This window comes from Phyllostomus hastatus, unplaced genomic scaffold (genome assembly GCF_019186645.2).
Source record: "Phyllostomus hastatus isolate PE091 unplaced genomic scaffold, TTU_PhHast_1.1 phas_contig_58, whole genome shotgun sequence".
Lineage (NCBI taxonomy): Eukaryota > Metazoa > Chordata > Mammalia > Chiroptera > Phyllostomidae > Phyllostomus > Phyllostomus hastatus.
In genome coordinates this window covers 50983031-51007522 of record NW_025333916.1, presented here as the reverse complement: position 1 = coordinate 51007522, position 24492 = coordinate 50983031, and positions in this window count along the sequence as shown.

The following is a 24492-nucleotide window of genomic DNA, read 5'->3' as shown; positions in this document are numbered from 1 at the left end:
GAAAGTTATTTGAGGCTCTTTCACAATCACTACCTATGAGAAGACACTGTTGTAGCTGGCCAACAAAAATTATTCAAACTATTTTTGAAAATATGAGAATGAATAGCATGCGGTAGAGAGAGAAGAAGAATTTATTTATCTACTAGATCTTCATCTAACTTTTGCTTCTAGTATTTGCTTTTTTTCCCCCTGATAGGATGATGGAAATAAATTACAGTCATTTAATTTTGGGTGAATTGTTATGAAAATTGTGATATTCCTAAATATATCAAAATATTTATTTTTATTAATTATATTGGTATGTGTATTTGTGTGAGAGAGAGAAAAAGAGAGGGGGAGAGAGAAAGCTGGGAAATGGAGGGAGCAGGAGAGGGGATTTGTTGACTGCCATGTCCTAGAAACAGTATTTTGCAACCATCATTTTATTTATTCTCACGAATTTACATTCTTAAATTTCAGTTGAGCAAATAAGTGGCTTAAGCAACTTCTTCAAAGATACCTGACTTTAATGTGCCAGATAAATTCAACTTCAAGTCCCTAAGTTTTTCTGCCTTAAACTGCATTTCATTGAAGATGAGTTTGTTAGATGATCTAAACTAGCAATATGTTCTTTCTGTGGAGCCCTATATTTAAATTTGGAGGTTTTTGAAAACAGATTTATTCCTATACATACATGATTTCTGTTAAAATATATCTCATGTTTTGTCTCTAAATACCATGTCTCTAAATATGTCTCTAAAATACCATGATGAGAAGCCCTGGCTGGCATAGCTCAGTGGATTGAGCACAGGCTGCAAACCAAAGTGTCGCAGGTTCAATTCCCAGTCAGGGCACATGCTTGGGTTGCAGGCCATGACCCCCAGCAACTGCACATTGATGTTTCTTTCTCTCCCTCTTTCTCCTTCCCTTCCCTCTCTAAAAATAAATAAATAAAATCTTTTAAAAAATACCATGATGAGGAGTTTATTATATTGAAATCAGATTAAAAATCTCAAAACTACCATTTACTTCAGTTATTATGATGTAGTTGTGAGAACCTTCAAGTTACAGCCGCTGAAGATGCAGTTGTTACAGGAGTTTATCACACCTCTGCCATTTTGTTGTTCACAAATAATTCCCCCACATCATTGCCAGACCAGGGATACCAGATCTCTCTGTCTTGTTTTGCTCTTGATTTGTATCTGAGTTCATTTTCCCCCATTCCTTCAAGAAGTTTTGGAAGCTGAATCTCATTCTCTCATGCACAAAGGTAAATTGCAATAATGTGCTACAAGGCATTTTCCTCAAATGAATTGTGATAGGTTCTTGATGAAAGTTCATAAAAATCTCTTTTAATATGTCACTGATATTCTTTTCACTGTACATTGTCACTAAGTGAAGTTAAGATAATTCTTGGTTTCAACTAAAGACCTGACTTTTCCCAAAAAAGAATCCATGAAACTGTCAATCAAAAAGTAGGTCACTAAGACTGCACCCAAACACAAATGAGAATCATAAGCTTTGAATCTAGTTTGTACTTATTTTGTGTTCATTTAATATTATATATTAAAGTAATGGCAAAAAGAGTTAAAACACTAGAGATGAGTATTAAAATTATGTGTAAAATGCAATATAGCTGATTTGAAACATAAAGTAAAGCTTTTTACATAACTTTTTACATAATTTATTTGGAATACTACCTTTTTTGGACCATAGGATGCACATAGGTTTTAGAGAAGGAAAATAGGAAAAAAAATTTTGAAGCAAAAAATGTGGTAAAATATTTAATAAAATAAATAACATAATATTTCACCAATGTAAATGTAAATAGAACTCAATAGCAGCATTAACAACCATTATTCCTCCCAATTTTAGGGGGGGAGAAGTGCATCTTATAGTCTGAAAAATATATATTACTAAGCAGTCTAAAACATACATACAATTTATACTACTTTTACATCTTTTCCTATACATAATTTAAATACCATTATAATATAGTATGTGTGTATATACATATTAAATACATATATTTAGTACATATGTATAAATTATAGTACCCAACATATGTTATAATGATTTTCATGGTTTTCATTATTTTAAATATATCATTATTATTTTTACAAAACATATGATTTAAGATATCCTGGAAACACACACATTTGACTAATATATGGATATAGAAAATTTCATGTGAGATCTCCAAAGCAGATTGCATTTGGGGAGGAGTGTCTATTTTTAAAGTGGGAATAGTAACATTTGGGTGAGTGCTTTCTCAGTTTCACAAAATGTATTCATTTGATTCTGGAATCCCAACTCACTATCAGCTGATCAACCTGTTATATAAATAGTGTCTGCAGAGAATCTCTAACTTGCTGAGGCTTTCAGTTACTGAGTTAAAGCTGCAGCTTTTAGATGCTACTTGTACCTCTTTCAGAACAGATTCCAAGGGTCAAAAGTCTGAAGATGCCCTGGAGATGACCAAGTTCTCTAGGAAAGAATAGAGAAAAAAACATCAATCTGAGTGTGGGCTGAAGAGGTCCAGCTGGCCCAGAGGAGTGGGTATTACCAGCACCCAGAGAACAATCTACTTGCCTGCATTGCACTGGCCTGAGGAAAGTCCATGAACTTGCATATATACACTAGTTAACACTACTTCTCTTTATTTTGCCTTAATATGATTTAAAGAGGGATGGCTGCCTCTGTTCCATGTAGAGTTGAAATTCAGCTAGTACTTATCAGTTCATTCTCAGCTATGACTGGTTGGTATCTATGATTTATTATTATTATTATTATTATTATTAAAGATTTTATTTATTTTTAGAGAGAGGCGAAGGGAGGGAGAAAGAGTGGAAGAGAAACATCAGTCTCTTGCCTCTAATATGCACCCTGATCAAGGACTGAAACCACAACCCAGGCATGTGCTCTGAGCAGGAATTGAACCAGTGACCTTTTGCTCTGTGGGAGAATGCCCAACTAACTGAGCCACACTGGGCAGGGCCAGTCTGTATTATTATTAAATGTTTTCAATATCACCTGCGGTTAATTGCTTATTATCACTAATAATATTATCTTAATATTTTGCACTCCATTAAAAATTGTCTTTTAAAATAAGAAACTTTACTTTTATAATTATTTAATCAAGTTGCCTTTGACTTGTACTGTCTGTATTTGTTTTCTGCTTTTAGTTTTCTGGTTTATTCTTTCAAATTTATATTAATTTTATGTGTTATACTTTTAGATTTGTTCCTGCTGTATTTCTTTTTTCAATGATTTGAAATGCATAAATGTTATTTTTATTGTATTGTTTTTACATTTATTGAACAAAGGAATGAGCATACAAATGAAAAGAAAATAAGAACAGAATGCTGTCAATACAGTATATCTGTATATTTAGATAGATAAAATGCAATTCTATGTTAATTTTATTTTATATTTAAATAAAATGACAGGAAGATCATCAGGCTTTCTGTTGAGGAGAAAAATAAATTCATATTACATACACGTGCTTATCTGTTCAAAGGGAGAGAGGTAGGGAAAGAGAGAGAAGAAGAAACAATAACTCTATACTAAACTAATCTTTAATATAATTCTTAGTGTACATATTGCCTCAAATTCTGGCTCCATTGGACTGGTGTTTGGTCAGAAGACCAATGTTTTATAGGTTTTCAAATATCTTCATCAGCTTTATTTCTGTTGAATTCGAACGAACTGCTTGAATCTCTTAGAAAACATCCCACACTTTAATTGTGGTGAGAACAACCAAACAACTGCTTTCAAATATGTTTAAATGTATGTCGTATTTAAGAATATTTCTCATTTTTTCAAAGTAATAAAAATAAGAATATTTATTTTATTCAAAATAATAAACAGGCAGCAATAATGAAAAATATATATCATCAAATGTTTTATTAAGATATTTAAATTATTTAGGACAATATTTTAATTAGTTTGAATAAAACCAAATATAAAGTTAAAAAAGAAAATAATATGAGTGACACTGTGTAGCATGCAGTGCCATCTCCAATATTTTAAAAAGCTCCTCTTTAAATATAAGCTGCATAAGGACAAGGATGCCAAAGCATTGCCCACAGCACACAGAACAGGGACAAATATGCATTAGGTGCTCAATGCCTATATATAGTAAAGGAATATGTAGAAAGCGAATGAGAAAATCAACTACTATGCCTCATAGATACTACTGAATATTGCTGGAAAGAAAAGAAGACAAGAGAAAAAAGCAAAAGAAAAATGGATCTAGGCAGCACAAAAGTGAGTGGAAGAAGGAAGGAAGAGAAAGAAGGAAGCAAGACTTGAAATTAGCATTATGAAATGCACCATGTCTTTCTTGGAAAGGTATTTCACATAGAATTCATAAACACCGAACTACATTTCTTTTCCCAGTTGGAACAAAAGGGACTCTCATGTCAATTTTAAATCGAAAATCTCTTTCAATTCTTCAAACAGTTGGTTACCTGAATGTTTGTAATTTGAATAAAAAGTAGAATGATTTCCAAGGAAGAATTGCGATTTTAAAATTCAGGTCTCTCAGATGGGAATAGGAGAGCAGTTCTCTGTTTGTGAAATGCACTGCCTGCTGTTTTCATTAAACAGTAACTGCTCTTTTTTTGAACCTTTACCCCACAAAAATAGAAAGAAAAAAAAAGATCAAACAAATTCAAGTCAAACACTTGGAGTTTTGGGTATGGCTGTCGTATTTTAGCAAAATGTCAAGTACTTAAATGCATATAGTTTATATTCACTGCTATTTTAAGAGCGACATTCCTTGGCCTGAAGCTGTTTATTGATGAAAGTGATGCGCATTACCGCCACCTCAGGGGCTGGAAGAACTCACCCATAGGAGAAGTATAAAAGCAATGACAACACCTGCTCTGAACCAGAGAGGATGCTGTCTGAAGATACAAGCTGTTTGTTTTCTTAGCTATGCCATCCACACTATTTAATAAACATCACATAAACAAACAAATCACATTCGATTTCAAAGTACAGCAAAAGCAGACAATTCAACAAACACACTTAAAGTGTGTTTAATTATTGGTATAATTGCAGTGAAATCTGCAAAAATTCTAATCACATATTTACTGTTCATTTTTCAGTTAATTTAAATGTTCTGTTTAACTTCTGTTAACTATAAAATGATGATGAAAGTTTGTAAGAGCTAATTATAAAATCTTAAATTTTGTTTCTAAGATCTTTATTTTCAAACACGTTTTTAAATTTATTAACAAATTTTTAACAAAGTCCAATTCCTGCTTTTTCACGGTATTTAAATTATGGATAAAATATATGCAATTGTTCATTACATTAAAGTAAGTAAAATTTTTTCTGTTAATCTTGAGGGACAGAGTAGATAAGACAAGAAACTTGGGATCCCAACTCTCTAGTTTCCATCCTGGTGTTCTCTTAAGTTAGAGGCCACACATACTTATAAGACCAACTCTCAGATGGTAATATACAAGTCTACTTGCATTATTTTCAGGTTTTCTGTATGAGCATGTGCTTACTTGCTACATATATTTTGTAAACAAAGTGCTCACAGTGCTTCATGGTCATCGGTAGATAGGCACAGACTGATAAAACACTTGAGTTGCCTGGCAAGCGCATTTCATCTGAGCTCACCACAGTGACACTGTGCTTTCTTCCTGTATCTTCACAAACACCAATCGGTTAGTTATAAAGGCTGGGGGTATGTTCTTTTTCAGTTCTCGTGATGAGGGCTTGATCTGAATCGCCATGTGTGGTAGGAGGACAAAGAGTGGAGGATGCTGAGTCTGTGACATGGGGATTCCTTCAATGGAGTATATGTAGAAGACATGAGGTAACAATTCAAAAACAAAAGAAAAACAGAAGTTCAAGGAAGATATTTTGGGAAATTAAAAACAACAAAAACAAAAAGTAGTGTAAGGAGCCGATGGAAACCAGGATAGATCAATCAAGAACACATAAATTTAACATATCCCTGGAATTCCTTTGCAGTGTTTTTTTAAATGCACACACACACACACATAAACTTAGAAACAGTACCTTACACCTAGTAAGTGTTGTATATTATTAATATTTAAAATATTCCCTATGATAGGAATATATTATTATACCATCTGGCACTTAATTTATATTGATGGGAAATCTCTGTTTTTTCCAAGTTTTACTGAGATATAATTAATACATAACATTGTATAAGTTAAGATGTACACTTTATATTGCAAAATGATCATCACAATAACTTCAGTTAATATCCATTGTCCAACAGTTACATTTTTTATCCTTGTGATGAAAACTTTTAAGATCTACTTCAGCGACTGTCAAATAAAGTCTAGTACTAACTATGGTCATCATGTTGTATATTACATCCCAGAACTTATTTATAACAGGAAGTTTCCATCTTTTGATCATCTTCACCCATCTTCCGCACCTTCCTTCTCCCTGCCTCTGGCAACCAAGAACCTGATCTGTTTCTATCACTTCATTTTTTTAATCAATTTCTTTTTTTAAAGATTTTATTTATTTTATTTTTAGAGAGGGGAAGAGAGGGAGGAAGAGAGAGAGAAACATCAATGTATGGTTGCATCTCGAGTGGCCCCCACTGTGGACCTAGGCATGTGCCTAGGCATGTGCCCTGACTGGGAATAGAACCTGTGACCCTTTGGTTCATAGCCAATACTCAATCCACTGAGCTACACCAGCCAGGGCCATTTTTTTTTTTATTCCACACATAAGTGAGATCATACAGCATTTGTATTTGTTTTTCTCTTAATTATTTCACTGAGCATAATGCCCTCGGGGTCTATCCATACTGTTGCTAATGGCAGTATTTCTTTAGTTTTTATTGGTGAGTAGTATCACATTGTGTTTTTATGTAATATGTAATAGAATTACATTGTCTATATATAATATATGTAAATCACCTTTTCTTTATTCATTCATCCGTCCAACACTTACGTTGTTTTCACGTCTTGGCTAATGCAGCAGTGAACATGTAGGTATGGATATCTCTTACGGCAGTGATTTAGTGTTTCAAATGTTTTTCCTGCCATCTTCTCCAATAACTATATATATATATATATATATATATATATATATATATATATATATATATATATAAATTTTCAAGTTCTTTAAACATATGGCAGTGCAAAAACAAAAAAGCCTGCTCTGGTCTGAATGTTTTTGGCCCTCTCCCCCGATTCATAAGTTGAAATCCTAATGCCCAATGTGACGGCATTAGCGGTGAGTGTTTGGGAGAAGCTTAGTTTACAGAGATGGAGACTTCATGAATGGGATCAGTGTTTTTCTAAAAAACACTGCACAGAATGCCCTAGACCCTTCTCCCATATGAGGCTACAACCTGAATTCATTGAAACAAACACAGGGCCATAGCTGATCATGCTCTAATCTGATTTTGGATTTTCAGCCTCTAGAAGTGTGAGAAATAAATTTCTACTGTGTATAAGCCTTCCAATCTCTGATATCCCAACAGATAAAGACAATGACTAATCATGTTAATAAATAAACACTGCCTATTTAAAACACAATGAGGCTGGTTGATGTAACTTTTGAGTATAGCACTAAAATTAAGTTTTAGGCAATAGGTCATCTGAAAGGAAACTTTAAAGAAACTCATATGCTTGATGAGTATCTTGACTATCTTAAAAGAAGTTTTGCATTTGTTTTTTAATGGAACTCAAAGTGTAAAACAATATTCTGGTGATGTGCAAATTATGTTCTAGCACTGGCTTTTAGTATAATGCAGGCACTTAGTCTCTGATTTCCGGTCAGAATGGTAGTGTTAGGTAGGTATCATTTGTCTCCATTTCCACTGTGAGAGAAAGACATAGTAGAAGTTTAAAGAGAACCAAGTGTGAGTGGATTGTCAGGGAATTAAAATGCACAGATTAGACTCTAATATTAGTTGAACTAATGGTAATGGTTCTTTCTATTATATCGCATAATCAAGATGCATCACTGAATTAATCTGTAAGAAATACAGAGCTATTTGATCTTTTATGAGCTTCTCATTTCAGCACTTGAGGAAGCCAATTTCCATACTCATTTTTTTTAGTACTGGTAAATCAAATTGAAGTACCACAACTTATCCCTGACTAACCGATTCGATGTTAAATATGCTCTGGGAACAAACTGTAACAGATATCACATTTATAAATTAGTATTGCTGGGAATGTTCTCAAAATGTCAAAATAAATGATTTATTGGGGTAGCTCTGTCTAGTTCTAATTTTTATTGTTATGTGTAAGCTACTGTTGCTCACATAGTTCGTTTACCATAAGTCAAATGGTTTTGTTTTATAGAGAAATATCATTTGTATAAATAAGCAGTTCTTCAACTGAAATAATGATATCAGTCACTGGGGATTGTATTGGTACATACATATATATTTATGAATTATACATATCATATAATTCTAACAAATTACCTTGGGATATTTTCTTAATTTACTTAGTAAGAATTATAATTTTCAAAACCTAAAATTTGTGCATTTACTATCTAGTAATCATTTTTGTTACTGTTTTAAATAATAAAATATTTTTATTCCATAAATACATTTTATTAAATTTTTATAACATTAAACAATTTTATAAATAATGATAATTTACAGGTAAACCTTTACTATAACATATATAATTTAGTTTCTATAATGTTACTGTTAATATTTAGTATATATACACACATGGAACAAAGTAGGTAACCTGATTTGTTTAGTATTTTTGTTATTAATTTGCAGTTAAGATCCTGTGGCTATTAATAGTACATTTTTTTTTTTTGCTAATCAACAAATATTTGAAACTAAAGTGTATTGTAATGGTCCATTTTCTCATCATTCTAACTAATGTCTGTGTGTATCATGTACTAAATAATATACAACGTGAACTGACTGGGTGATTATGATGTGTCAGGAACTTGGCTGACCTTGATACTTTCTCACAACAATCTTATAGGAGATGATACTCTACTCCTCTCCTCTCTACAGAGGAGAAAGAGGGAGAATAATGCAAACACAGATTGGTCTGCTGGCAGACACTTTGTCAGCAAAGTAAGCACAGTCCTAATCTATATATAAATATTTCAAAATATTAAATTATTTAGTTAATTATTCATTTATTAATACTCAAAAAGTTATATATTTTCTTTAATGCATGGATATTTTTATTCACTCATAATAAACTGAAATTCCACTATAACTTATTACCCGTCACTTTTTTATTTCCGGGAGGGAACATTGTGCAATATGATCATGTCCTATAACACCTATTACTGGGATTAACAAGACTAATATGGCCCAGAGATGAAATCAGAAGTTATAAAATTAAGCTTCCATATTTGTGTGCTTAATAATCACTTAAATCTCTTTTTAAAGAGGATATTTTGAGTTTTACTTTTAGAAATATTGTACTGTAGGTTCAAAAGCATTATCCCCAATCAGAAATTTTATATAATAGTCCATATGATTATTATTATTTAAAAAATATTTTATTTATTTATTTTTTTAAAGGCAGGGAAGGGAGGGAGAAAGAGAGGGAGGATAAAAACACCTCCGTGAGCCCTGGCTGGTATAGCTCAGTGGATTGAGCGCAGGTCTGCAAGCCAAAGCATCACCTGTTTGATTCCCAGTCAGGGCACATGCCTGGATTGCAGGCCATATCCCCAGTATGGGGTGTGCTGGAGGCAACCTTACATTAATGTTTTACTCCCTCTCTTTCTGCCTCCCTTCCCCATCTCTCTAAAAATAAATAAATAAAAAGTAAAAACAAAACAAAAAAACACCACTATGAGAGAAGAAGAGTGATTGGTTGCCTCTTGTAAGCGCCCCGACCAAGGACAGCACCGCAACCCAGGTGTGCACACAGACCTGGAATTGAACCAATGACATTTTGCCTTGTAGGACATCAGCTAACCGACCGAGCCACACCAGTCAGGGCAAAGAATCTGTATGATTATTGATTAATGTGGTTCATAGACCACGTCTTAAGAGTAGTATTATGGATGAAGTAATATCCTTTTTTTTTTAACTTGGAAGTCAGCCCTTCATCCTTCTCAGTTTGAGTTATCTTGGGTTATTACTGGACAGGGACAGTGGATATATTTATTCAAGCCTTTCACTTTTTAGTGGAAGAAAAGTGACCTTTCAAGTTACTACATCACATCATAATGAAATGATATAGCTTGCAAGGTTTTTAATGCTTTCTTAACTATTTTTCTTTCCTGGTTTATGTTTTATTATTCCCCCAACATCTGATATCTCCACTCATTTAATTTTAATTATGTTAAAATAACTAGGCTCTTTGAAAATTCTACATATTCACCTTTCAATATCTTTTATTTTTTATACTTGACTTACCATCAGATTGAGACTCACATTAAGAATCTCTAAATCAGGAAATCATCTTTCACTTTTAAAGACTTCACAAGGCACTCTTCTAACACTTGCCCTAGCATCTAGAAGAAATCGTTTTTGGAGGGCTTACTCGACTCTATTGATACAACTTTTATTAACACATCGCAGACAATTTAATTTGGTTTTGCATTAGCTTAACCCATAATAGTATTGATAACTATTAGTCTTGAGGGGACTCAGAACTTGGAAAATTTTAGCTTAAGGTAAAAAGTTGTAAGTCTAGCAAGCAATGTATATGTTAAGCTTTTATTTCAGAATCCACAGATAAGGCCCATCCTGGCTCTTGGGAAAAACAGCCGACCTCCTGGGGCACTGATAGAAGATTACCTCCTGGGGACATTGAACCTTTGTTCCATGGAGAAAAAATGACCACCCCTCCCCCTTGGGAACAGCTAACTGCCCAGGACAGGAACGTTGCAGCTTTTGAATCTCCAAGCCCTCACTGCACCTTGTTTGTCCGTCCCCACCCTGTTATATAAGATCTGGCCAGGAAAGAGAAGGGAAGGTTTGTTAGGGTATGAACCTACCATCTTCTTGGATCGCTGGCCATCTGAATAAAGTGCCCATAAAAGATTCAATCGCTGTTATTGCTTATCGGACTTGGTAGTGACAGGCAGCCCGAACGCCGGTGTCTTTTCTGGTTACAGTCTGACTAGACTAGAGAAACACAAACTTTTAAAAATCTTAATAACATTCTAAAATAACATGATAACATAAAATGTTTGTGATGACATTAAAATTTTATTTTTTTTATTTCTTAATACCTCAAGATTAGTTTAAAGAAAAAGGTATCAAAAGTTATAAAAAATTCTTCTTCAAAAGTTATTGATTGCATAATCTTTTTTATAGTAAAATCAGAATAGTAAAGGCACATTTAAAGCTAATATTCCAAAGTATTATATCTCTCTCTAAAAATATTAATTATTTGAGGACACCACAAAGAACATATTTTATTTTTTCCTGGCTAATGGGATTATCTTTTAAAATATACTTACAGAAATGCCTTAGATAAAAATATTATTTCTATGTTTAAGTTATGTCTTTAAATTGTGTATCACACATCATTTTTATTTTAAATATTAACATGATTAAAATTGTCATTTTCTATGAGAATTAAATGTACAGCATAGTGATGATAGTTAATAAAACTGTATTATATATTTGAAAGTTTCAAATACAGATAATAAATGTTCTCACCACAAAAAAGAAGTGCCAATTATGTGATGTGATGCAAGTGTTAATGAATGCTATGGCAGTAATCATTTTGCAATAAATATTCTTCAGGCACTGAAAAGTGGAATCTCTCAAATCATAACAAAGAGAAGAAGTTCATAAACGGGAAAGCCATTATGGTATTATATGTAACTTAGGGAAGTACTTTTAAAGGGGAAGAAACTATAGTACTCATCATGTAATAATGCATGCATTGCATACCTTAAATTTACCCAACGCTATATATAAATTATATCTTAATAAAGCTGAAAGAACATAGATTTTCATTTTTTTATTGTTGTTCAAGTACAGTTGTCTCTGTTTTCCCTGCAAGAATAATTTTAAAATTAGCATTTCCATAAAAAATAACTGAGGAAGTCTAAGGCAAGTGATGAACTTTACCATTAAAAAAAAATGCCTTTATAGAACTTCTTTCAATTTGTGCACATATGTGAAAAGATCACAGCACAAAGGCCTGAGATGTACCATAGTCAGAGTATGCACAGATATTTAGAACCATCTGCACCATAGCTGATTCATCGAAGGACCCAAGTCCATAATGCAGTATTTTTACCAATTAGAATATTTCCCTCCCCCTTTAAAGCGGTCCACATTCTAATCTCTAAAACCTGAGAATATATTTAGACCTTATATGTCTAATGGGACATTGAAGATGGGATTAAATTAAGAATATGCAGAGGTTAGATTAACCTGGATTATCTGGGTAAACCCATTGTAATCCATAATTTTATTTCTATTATTTAAAAAATCTATATTTTATTATTTATATAAATTTCCTCAGAACATATCTATTTTCATAAAGTAAGAAAAATAACAGATTAGTAGCAATGGAGACAGTTTATGTGCCAACATAAGAATTTTTTTGTAATATCTTTGTTAGAAATCATATTTTCTAAATGGACTATCTCAATTGTATCTAATAACTGAAAACAATATAAATGTAGTTGGTTTTTCTATTGGGTAGTTTTTACAAATATTAGAAGTATACTAATAACTAATATCTATATAAAATTCAACATATCAATGGAGTACTTTGTCATACAAAGGACAATCATATATTATATAAATATTTAAAAATTTGATACTCTGTATAAAGTTACAATTTTTACATTTTGTTAATTCTGTATAAAATTATAAAGAAATAAGAATTTAAATTATTTGATTATTTTACAATCTTTTGATTGAAAATGGTTTGCTTATGAATACATGAAATCATACAGTTCTTCTTTAAATTAAATTTAATTTAATTTTGGTTTGCTTTATTTTTTTCCCAAAGGAACTTCTTTTTCTAAACTACTGTCATTATATAAGAATCATAGTTCAGTGAGCCAAAAATGTTCTGACATATAATTCTCATCCCATTTAGGAATTCACACCCTAAAATCAATACTAACAGTTTTATAACTACTCATACTGTAGGTTGCCAACTTCCTCTCCTTCCTTCCCTCCTTCCCTCCTTCCCTCCTTCCTTCCTTCCTTCCTTCCTTCCTTCCTTCCTTCCTTCCTTCCTTCCTTCCTTCCTTTCTTCCTCTTACAGAGCCAAAGTGGGGATTCAACTGTCCATCACCACCAATACGTAAACTATAGAGGCAGAAGGTGGTGAGAAAGGAAAATAGATTTTTGGGTTTTTTTATTTGGATGCTGCATGATCTGGGAGAATGGCAGAGTCTTGTCTCAAAGCCCATTCACTCCAGGAAACTAGAGGAAAACCCAAGGAAAGCTCTTGGCCAAGCCAAAACAGTAAGAAGTATCCAGAGATTCTGCTCCCACTTGATGTACCATCCTTTGGGAATGTAGGAGGTTGCTCAGTAATCATCCAGGTAACTTACCTTGTTCACAGTTGCTGTCTGGCTTCAGGCTCCTTCTTGGAACCTGTGTGTGGGGCTGGCATTGCAACCAGCCATGTGGCTTCTAGAGCCACAAGGTCCTGTGAAGGCATGGACCAGTGTGTTTGATCAAGTGGCAAGAGAGCATCCATTCTTTCTCCTGGGTTTATGTTAGTTTTGGGTGTGAGACTCACCTGGTACTTTCTCATAATGTCCATTTAACTTCCCAAAATTCCACAGGCTCCAGGTGGGTCTACCTCCCCTGTGGCTATTCTGACCTCCATGGTACATGTGCCTGCCTTCCCCTGGTCCCAAAACCAATCACATACTGGGATGGGTAAGAGAGCTCTCTCCCTATCCAATTATGTTGCTAGCTTTGCACACTCAGTGTAATATGTCCTCCTGCTGCCATCTTCCCAGGAGCAGGGGAGACTCCTGTGTTCTGTGGCACCCCATTGACTCTGCCCCCTCACCACCTAGTCCCCACATGCAGCAAGTTGCACATACTCAGGGCCCACCAACAGGGTAAAGGAAAAAGAGGCCAGAGAGGCCAGAAAACTCTGCCTGGCCTCTCTGGCAGTGTTGAGGGTGGCTTTTGGAGGAGGGGCAGGTATCTGGGAAGGACCTACACACAGGAGGTGGTATGTGCCCTGACAGGGAATTGAACCAGAACATCTTCAACGTGTAGCAACCTGGCCTCATGGTCCTGGGAAGTGCTGCAACCTGGCCTCATGGTCCTGGGAAATGCTGCAAAGCTCAATGTCTTTGCCATGGTCCGAGGAAGTTTCTGAAGGTAGTGTCTATCTGTACTCCACGCCCCAGTGCCCCACAGAGCATGGCTAGATGCAGAAGCGAATCTGAGCTTTATCTCCCAAGTGGTCCTTCTTTGCTGGCCTTCAGTCTGAACAGGTGTCTATCACCTGTTTCAGACTGAGGGCCAGCAAAGGCCCTCTTCTTGGGAAATGGGCCCTCTAACCCATTTCTTCTTTTAATTTTGGCAAAATAAACACAACTTAAAATGTATCCCCCTAACCATTTTTATTCTTTTAATTTTTATTTACTATTATTTTAATACTTTATTTTTAATTGCATGGTTTAGTAGTGTTACATATTTTCACATTGTTATGCTAGCAATCTCCTAGAACTTTCTCATCTTGAAAAACTACAACTTCATACAAATTGAACAATTGCCCATGTCCCCCTTCTTCCCAGCCCCTGGCAACCACCATTCTACTTTCTGTCTTTATGCACTTGAACACTAAGGTATCTCATAGAAGTGGAATCATGTAATATTTGCCATTTTTGGACTCTCTTATTTTATTTAGAATAATTTCCTTAAGATTCACCCATATTGCAGCCTGCATCAGACAGAATGCCTTCTTTTTAAAGGCTGAATAATATTCTATTGTATATGTACCACATTTTGCTTATTTATTCACCCAATGAGGAACATTTGACTTGCCTTCACATTTTGGCTATTGTGAATTTGCTGTAATGAACACAGATATGCAAATTCCTCTTTCAAATCTGCTTTTAATCCATTTTGATATACAGCCAGAAGTGTGAAATACATAGTACTTCTATTTTTAATTTTTGAGGCATTGCCATATGTTTTCCATAGCATCAACATCATTTTATATTTTCACCAACAGACACAAGAGTTTCAATTTCTCCATGTATTTATCAACACTTACTATTTCCTGGGATTTTTTATAGTAGCCATCCTAATAAGTATGAGATGATAGATGATTTGTTTTTTATGTATATTTCCCTAAGGATTAGTGGTGTTGAACACCTTTCATCTACTTGTCTCTATGCATTTCGTACATCTGGAAGGGTCTTGTTCCTGTTTTTGATCTCATAGATACATTTGAAGTTTATGTGTATGTACAGGGTCTGGTAGAAGTAATGCCTGCTTGAGTGTGGCTGGTGGGGTAATAAGATGGGTGTAATAATTTATGGTTTTAATTTGAACATGTCACCTAAAATATCGTATGGTGTGCTTAAGAGTGTGATTTTGTCATGTTACAGAATTACATGTTTATGATTTTGTAATAAACAATTTTATAATAAAAAGGGCGTTATTTGTGCAGGACCCTTGTGTGTGTGTGTGTGTGTATTAGCTCTCATCTATGATAGTGCACTTGCCTACGAATACTTTACTCAGGGTCAGAGGGTAGGGTGCCTAGGATTTCCAGAGTTCATGCACAGTAGATAAGTTTAAATCATAGAGCCAAAATTAGGGCAAAGGAAGGGAATAGCAGGGTCACTTGAGCAATTATTTAGGTTACCCAGACCTTTCTAAAGGGGAACCTCATGGGAAGGGGCAGCCTAGCTCCTTATCTAGTTATTTTACTGAGAGCTGTGGTCTGCAGCTGGCAAAGTGTTTATGCAAGATGGATGTCTTTTAAATGGAAACCTGTGCAATTAAAATGTCAGGCACTTACATTGTAATCAAAAAGCTTAATGTCAGGCACTGTGATATGGAATACATTTATTTTAATATTTTAAATGTATTGCAGTATGGAATTGGAGAGCAGTCTCAATGCACAATGTTGTTATTTTACATTTTCAGTATTCTTCTGCCAATGATCTTGTGTTTTCTTCATACTCAAAACACCTCATCTGCATGTAATAATTTATTTTTAGCAGATAATATGTCTATGTTATGCAATTTAAAATCTTGACGAACAAACCTAGTTGTTATTTTTCACCTCAATAGAATTGTGGAGGTGAGCCTTCAAGCTTGTAGTTTATTTAATACATAAAATGTGATAGCAATTAATTTCGTTGCTGAATTTAAGAAAACTTACTTTCTCAGAAATAGGAGCTATGTAACCCATCACCTACAAGTTTCACAAAAAAATAATGCAACAATTTTTAGCTCGGTCCTTTAACCAAGCTTCTTCAGCATTACCGTCTGTCCTCGGAAGAGAGCAATGCCATTTCAGTACCAACACTGTGCCTTCCTTCATGGCTTAAACTCACTGGGAATTGAACATTAGGAAAAAATCATTTTTTAAAATTGCATCTTTCTGTTCTCTCTCTGGATGATACCAATATTAATTTTTAATTAAGGAGCATGAACAAAAAGTTTTTCATGTTACTTAGGTACAATAAAAGAACTAACCCCGCCCCAAATTCCTGGATATACTTTATCTTCTTTCTTCAATATAGATTTTCAAATTCTTACCTTCTGTATACCATGTATATTAGTTTGCAACTTCATCTAACAGAGACTTTTATTACTGTTTCATACAATTAAGAAAGTAATATGAACAATTACTTTTAGTCTTTTATACCTAATAGAAAGTTTTCATATAGTTTATTGTGTCATCATAAAAATATATGCATATACACTGTTATTCTATCCTTTAATTCAGAAGAGAAAATTTCATAGAGTTGAGTGATTCCTTCAAGATTTCCCAGCTATGGGATTGTGTGTGTGAGTGAGTGTGCATGTGAGTGAATGTGTGAGTGTGTAGCTTTTCCCCAGATTGGACTTACATTATTGTGCTGGTATTAAAATACACTCATGTGGCTAAACACAAAGAAAAATTAAATGGGTAAAATTCATAAAACCACACATTTCATTTAAAAATGAAAATGTTTTCATGAGTAACATTGTCCATTTAAGAATATTATTTCTTTCACACTGGTGGGCTTTAGGACATTTTATTAAGTTATATCTGCTGAATATGATTAAGGAAAATAATAGACCATTAAGAAATTAAGCAAGGAAAACAGGGGGAAATATCACCTACTGGGCATCAGAAGTTTCTTATTAAAGTTAGAGTCATTAATAAGTTCCCATGAGTACAATTAAATATAGAACAAGGTAGTTGTGTATATATCCAGAGAGCGGTTGCTAGGTGAAGAGCCATTTAGTGAAATAATGAGAAAACTGGTCCTTTTACAAATGCCATGGACACTAGCATGCACATTTGCCCACCTCTCTGAACAGTTTTAGCAACTAGAGTGTGGCAAAGTATATATAGAAACTACCCTTCTGTGTAGTTTCAGTCAGAGATTAATGGAAAAAATAAATCTGTAAAATTCACATATTAAGTTTAATAAACTGTTAGTATTAGTACTATGCATAATGGAAATAGTGTATATAATTCATAATGTAATTTTAAAATTTGTTGATTTATGGTTTATTATAGGAAAATACTGATATAATGATACCAATTATCATCAAATAATCTTGACTTTTAATGATTTTCAGTAGTTCTCTGTCAAAAAGATAGTTATACATAATGAACCACTGTTATAAAATAATCATCTACGCTGTAAAGTACTATGAGGATTAAAGATATTTAGACATAATATTTTTAATCTCACTCTTGGTCTGTATATCTGGCTATCTTACTATTTTCTCAGTTCTTCCAAATCAGACTTTTGTTATAAGTGAAATGAAATTTAATTGTATAATCAGATTATATGCAATTATGTTTGTTTTTTCTAACATTATGGCACATTAAAATTAACTGAATTGTTAGATATTAAATATATTTAATGCATCAATTTCAATAGAAGCTAAGCTTTAGTAAAAAATTAAACCTTTACTGAAGAACTATGTGGAAGTAAGGAAGTTTTTCTCAACTTTAGAGAAAATAATGAAAAAATCCCTATTGAATATTAATTTCATTTATGTTACTAATCTGGCTCAAAAATATAAGCATGCATATGTCAACTCAATGGATAGCACTGAGTGGGTTTCAAGAATGGATCTCTTTGTAGTGGGGCTTTATTATACATTATTCTTAAGAATAAAATGAAATAACTACTATTTTGGATACTTCATTTTTATTTTGCTCTTTTTATCATTGTTTTACAATTCCAGTGAAAGCTCTTCTAACTACAACTTTATTTATTGGACCTGTTCTTTTGAAAGTGTTACCTCGTGATTCTCTCTGCTTCACCAGGTAGCACATGCCATTTTGACCTTCTCTCCTCTCTCATGCCTTCTCAAATATTTTGTAGTCCAGCTTTTGTCCTTGCACTCCTCCAAAGCATCTTTTGAAAAAGTACCCATGCCATTTATCACACAAAATCTCAGGGCCAATGCTAAGACTGCAATTTACTTAACCTGTTGCCAGTGCTTGACCAAGTGGATCACTTCATCCTTTCTGAAAAACTGCTTTCTCCCTGATTTTCAGGACACTTTCCTTTTTGAATTTTTAACTTATTTTACTGGTTTATACTTTTCAGAATTTTAGGCTGTATCCTGTCAACTTCCCAACTTTTAAATTTTATTTATTCCCTGGGCACAACCCTAGCTCCTGTTGTCTCCTGAAGATCTCTCCCTGTCCTCTTTCATTAGCACATATAGGCTGACTAACAAGCTTGTAGGTTTATCAGAACCTTCTGCAGGAAATCCAGACACAATTACCACTTCCAAACTCAATTTTCATATGAATGTTTAATAGCTCAGATATAATACATCTATTAGTAAGTGTTTTCATATTTCCAACTCCATATTACCCCGTGACCAAATCTGACCACTGCTCACCATGTCCATGGCAACCACTCGGGTCGGAAAATGGGAACAGAGCCACTAGCCTCTCTTTTCTAGAATATTGACAAGGCCATTAACTCATCTCCATGCTTCTAATTTTGCTCTGTCCATAGAATCTACTTTCCACACATTACCCGAGGGATCATATTTAAATGTGTCAGATTTGTTCACTTTTCAATTCAGTCTCACCTAGTGGCTGATTTCAGATTTCGAATCAAGTCCAAAACTCATTATAGCTCCTACAAAGCCACGTGTAAGCTTCGCCTTTCCCTACTTGTCATCGGCTCTTACAACCACCTCTTTTTCTCAGTGTGCCTCATCTACACGGACATTCCCTTGGTTTCCAGCTCAAATAACTTCTTTCTTAATATTCTTCATGAAGTAAATGAAGAGTCAGTCTTCAAACATACAAAATTGATGTGGAAAACCATTTTAAATTCATATTAAGATGTGTGTCAAAAAAAGAATAACCATGACAGGGGTATCTTTACTCCTAGAATAGCTTTAATATTTCTAATTTACTACAAAAACTAATATAAAAAGTGAAATGGAACTTAAATTGTCATAGGAAGAACTGTTAAATGTTCATACCCTCTTTTATATACTCACAACCATAGACACCTGCACAACCAGATCCACGCACAGCCTCACATGCACATACACAATTAAGGAAATGCTCATCAATTTCTATTTCTCCAAGTGTATGTGTATGTAGTATGTGTACACATATATACATATACGCGTATATGAATATACGCGTATATGTATATATTTAATTTTACTGAGCGGGGCTCTCAGCAGCGGGGATACCTTGTGTTGTCTTTTCCAGGTCTCCTTTCCACCGTGGTCTGTGCCCTGTGTAAGGCTGCCCCGTGTGAACTATGATGGAGATCATAGGACAGCAGTGAGATCTGGACATATCCCTTTCCCAAAGGAGGGGTCATTCCCTTCTCCGTCCCCTCTGTCTCTAGTTTCAGGGCAATTGTTCTGGGCCATTGCTCTATCATTTTACCCCTCAGGCTTAATATTAGATATAGTTCGTAGCTGTTAACATTGATAAATTATTATACAAAGCACTGCATTCTTTTGTTGAGCCTTTATATCCAACTCACGTCTGTCTAAATAACCATTTTATTAAATTTTCCTCAGCTTACCTTATTGGAATATTTGATCTGTTTTTGACTAGAACCTTGACCAAAATACAGCAGTTAAAATGAACATATACAGTCATTTTATTATGGATATTTGCTAATATTTCACTTTAGAATTTTATACATTTTCATAAGTAACATTTAGCATAGGCTATGAGGCTTCAGGGCTATGAGGCAGGTTCTCTACTGACTGTTTTTAAGGACTTCTTATTGTTCAGTCCAGAATGCTGGGCCATTTATTAGACATAGAGGTAAGTCTTTAAACTCACGTTTGTGGATTTTTGACTTTGACTGGTAGAGGGGACTTAAAAAAGAGGTGGAGGGTCATGGACAGGGACACCAGTGTGGTCAGTGTGAGGGGGGAGGGGTGGGTGGAGGAGGAATAAAACATGGGGGGAATCATGGTAATGGAAAATATGCAAAACAAATAAAACAAAAAATGAAAACATAAAAAAGGACGTAGAGGAGAGGCAGAGTATTTGTATTTGTGTTTTTCTCAGCTTATTATTGACATGACTGAGAACCGATCTGAAGGCAACATAAAAGACATATGTCAATCCATGTGAGAAAACTGGTGTGGCAGTCAACAGCTCTTCATACTCCTGCCTAACCCTGTCCTAACCGTGAGTTCTCTGGCTTCAAAAGTAGAACTCAAAGTTTGGTACTGTCCATGACGTTTGATATATTCTTTTTTAAAAAAAGAGATTGTATTTATTTATTTTTAGAGAGAGGTGAAGGGAGGGAGAGAAACATCAATGTGCAAATCATGACTGCGTGCCTCCAGTCGGGACCTGACCTGCAAGCCCAGGCACGTGCCCGGACAGGGAACCAAAACTGCAGCCTTCTGGTTTGTGGGAAGATACCTAACCCACTGAGCCAAACCAGTCAGGATCATTTGATATATTCTTAAATAATTATTTGGGGCCTCCAGTCATTTAAATTATGGTCATTCTGCAGTGAGAAATATGTGTCCCCTTGAATTCTAAATATTTATTGTCAAATCATATAAAGACTTCTGTTTTGTTGAGAAAATGGTATTTCTCTTTCAATCAATAATGTGATAAATTATACTAATGTATATTTTAATTATGAACCAAGCTATGCCCATAATAACCTCAACTCGAATGTTTTAAAACTTCTTTGAAAACCTATTTTAAATTGTGTTGATAATATTTTGTTTAGGATTTTTGCAAAAATATTTAAGAAATCACATTAGCCTATCATTTTTCATCTTTCTATAGTCTTTCAGTAATTTTCTAAAGTTCATCAGTACTTTCAGTACTTTTTCAATTATGAAAGCCTCATAATTTTCAGAGCAAGACTTTTAAAATACTATTTGAAAGATTTAATGAGATTTGAATTTTTTCTTGAATACTCTAAAAATTAGAGCTGTAAAATAATCAGGCTTTCTTTGTGTATGTGTTTTTGTTGCTGTGTTCTTTATTTTTGTTTGGAGGAAGCTTTCAATTGATTCAATGTCAATAATTAAATGTATTGAAATGGACTATTTCTTTTTGAGTTAGCTTTAATAATGTGTATTTTTACGTATTTGTATATTTTCAAATTTATTAGTATATATGAGTCTGTTTCCATTTTATGATCTAGCTCATCTATAATGATATATTCTTTCCAATTTCTTAAAAAATTACTGTATTTCCAAAATATTTGTAAATCAATAACTAATGACAATTTCTGAGATAGGACAATATGAGTTTTTCTTTGGGAAAGATGGAGTGAAAAATCATAGGTTTCTAGAAGTTCAGAAAAATGAGATGATGGAGCAATTGAACCAGATGCAGTGGTGAAACACAGGTGCTAAATGTCTCTGTGAGTATGGAGAATTGTAAAAGTGAGGCCACACAAGACAGAGAAGGTGGGTGGCATAATTTGATTTTGGATACTGCAAAGAGAAGTCATAATGTTTCAAAATATCATCAAGGAAAGATATAGACACAGTTCCTACTTTCAAAATCTAAAGTCAAAAAGTCTGACACTAGCATTTACACATAAATAAACACAAATGGATACACACACACACAGAATATTGAAGTGGGAACACACTTTGTGGATTTGGTTCATTATATTTCTTTAACCAACCAAAGCATAAGTTTCAAAAAATTGATTATACAGTATCATCTTTTGAAATTTTAAGTGCTAAGTGTATTTTGCAAGGGTCATTACTTAGTCTGCTACTATTAAACATTTTTAAAATTAATAATTGGGGTGGTGAACCAGAGTGTATTTTTATTAAATTTGCTGATGACTCCAATTTGGTAGGACAATTAGCACATTTAAAAACTGGATTAAAACTCAAAATGACCTTGATGAGTTGGAGAGGAGCCTGGATACAAACAAGATAAAGTTGATTAAGTTTATGTGCTTTAATTCATATAGCCTATTTCACATTTACAGTGGCCAAGTCATTATGCAATTCTGATCGGAACTTTTAATCAGAATATTTGAATGATCTATCTTCACTGCAGTACAGTCAGAGCAAATGTGAAGTCAAGATTTCTGTGCATCCAACTGGCATAAAAACCAAGTTATTATTTAAATCAAAATGATTTTGCTGCCAGGGCTCTTCAAGGCATGAACCAAAGCTTGGATAAAAAAAAATGCATCTACCATATTCTCTCAGGATATGTCAGTGTTCCTAAACTGAGACAAGGAAAAAACGCTGGAGAAGTCAAAACTGCTGTGTCAGCTTGCCGTGGTGTTAAAAAGGTGAAAGACAAATACCATATGATCGCACCTTTAACAGGAACATAATCAGCAAAACAAACAAGCAAGCAAAATATAACCAAAGACACTAAAATAGAGACCAGGCTGATGGTGACCAGAGGGGAGAGGGGAGGGAATTTCAGGGCAAAAGGGGAAGGATTTGCAGGAACAAGTATAAAGGACGCATGGACAAAAACAAGGAGGGGGTGGAAATGGGAGAAAGGAGGGGAGGGCTGGGGGGTGGGCTGAGATGGGAGGAAGAGGCAGAGAACTGTACTTGAACAACCATTAAAATAGAAAAATAAAAAAAGGGAAACAATTGTAAATACATGAGACATGGATAACTATATGAAACTGTATGAAATTTGGATAAGAGTTTTTAATGTTTTAATTACTTAATGTTTTATAGATAATTTCTGTAACTGAATTATCACGTTAAGACTTAGAAAAATGAATTATTTGTGAATAAAATGTTTTAAATATGAATATACTTTCTTAAGAAATAGGTGTGAATAGGTAAGAAAATAACCATAGACCTAATTAACATTCATGTTAACTTCTTTCTTTTAAAGTATTTTAAATTATGGGTCAAGGTCTATAATGAGAATTCCATGCCGATATTAACTTACAAGGACAGAAAGTTTTCATAAAGATATACAAGTGTTGTCAATATCCTAAACTTCATCTATAATATACTCCTGCTTATCAGATGCAAGGTTAAGAAACATAAGAATTGTCTTCTCAATGTATGTATGTTCTCAGGACATTTCTGTTTTTTTCTTCTAGTTAATAGACTTTATTACTTAGAGAAGCTTTAGATTTATAAAATTTTTTGAGCGCATGTACAGAGAGTTTCCATATACTCCTTTTCCCAACCATGGTTTTCCTATTATGAACATTTTGAATTAGCAAAGTACATTTGTTATAATTGATGAGCCACTAATACTACATTCTTATTAACTGAAATCCATAATCTACATTAAGGTTTACACTTTGTACTATACAGTTACTGAGTTTTCCCAATTACATAATGTCATGTATTAAACTTTACAGTATTATACCAAATAATTTTACTCTCTTAAAAATTCTCTGTATTCAACCTGTCCATCTTTCCTTGCTTCTCCCTAATCTCAAGCAACAGCTAATCCTTTTGTCTTTATGGTTTTATCTCTTCCACTGCATTGTATAGTTGGAATCGTAGTATGTAGCCTTTTCAGACTGCCTTCTTTCATTAGCAATATTAATTTAAGATTACTCCACGTCCATTCATAACTTGATAGCTCGTTTATCTATATTGATTAATAGTATTCCATTCTCTGGGTGATCCAGTTTGTTTAGCCATTTATTTGTTAAGGGATATCTTGGTTGTTTTCAACTTTTGACAATGATGAATAAAATTTCTGTAAGTGTCTCTGTGCATGCTTCTTTTTGGATATAAGTTTTTGACATTTTTTTGTTAATACCTAAGAGTGTAATTGCTAGACCATAAGGTTAGAATTTGTTTAACTTTGTAAGAAAATACCAAATTATCTTTCAAAGTGAATGTGCCATTTTCCATTTCTTTACAGTTCTTTCTGCTCTACAATACTCTGTAGCATGTAGATTTTGGATTTTAGCCATTATAATAGATGT